Below are 779 nucleotides of genomic sequence, written 5' to 3'. Positions count from 1 at the left end.
AGAGCAGGATGGCAGCATGTGTGAGGACAGGAGACTACAAGCCATGAGAGCAGGATTGCAGCATGTGTGAGGACACGAGACTACAAGCCATGAGAGCAGGATAGCAGCATGTGTGAGGACAGGAGACTACAAGCCATGAGAGCAGGATGGCAGCATGTGTGAGGACAGGAGACTACAAGCCATGAGAGCAGGATTACAGCATGTGTGAGGACAGGAGACTACAAGCCATGAGAGCAGGATTACAGCATGTGTGAGGACAGGAGACTACAAGCCATGAGAGCAGGATGGCAGCATGTGTGAGGACAGGAGACTACAAGCCATGAGAGCAGGATTGCAGCATGTGTGAGGACACGAGACTACAAGCCATGAGAGCAGGATAGCAGCATGTGTGAGGACAGGAGACTACAAGCCATGAGAGCAGGATGGCAGCATGTGTGAGGACAGGAGACTACAAGCCATGAGAGCAGGATTACAGCATGTGTGAGGACAGGAGACTACAAGCCATGAGAACAGGATTGCAGCACGTGTGAGGACACGAGACTACAAGCCATGAGAGCAGGATGGCAGCATGTGTGAGGACAGGTGACTACAAGCCATGAGAGCAGGATGGCAGCAGGTGTGAGGACAGGTGACTACAAGCCATGAGAGCAGGATTACAGCAGGTGTGAGGACAGGTGACTACAAGCCATGAGAGCAGGATTACAGCATGTGTGAGGACAGGAGACTACAAGCCATGAGAACAGGATTGCAGCACGTGTGAGGACACGAGACTACAAGCC

This window comes from Pseudophryne corroboree, unplaced genomic scaffold (genome assembly GCF_028390025.1).
Source record: "Pseudophryne corroboree isolate aPseCor3 unplaced genomic scaffold, aPseCor3.hap2 scaffold_871, whole genome shotgun sequence".
NCBI lineage: Eukaryota > Metazoa > Chordata > Amphibia > Anura > Myobatrachidae > Pseudophryne > Pseudophryne corroboree.
Note: the sequence above shows the minus strand (reverse complement) of the source record.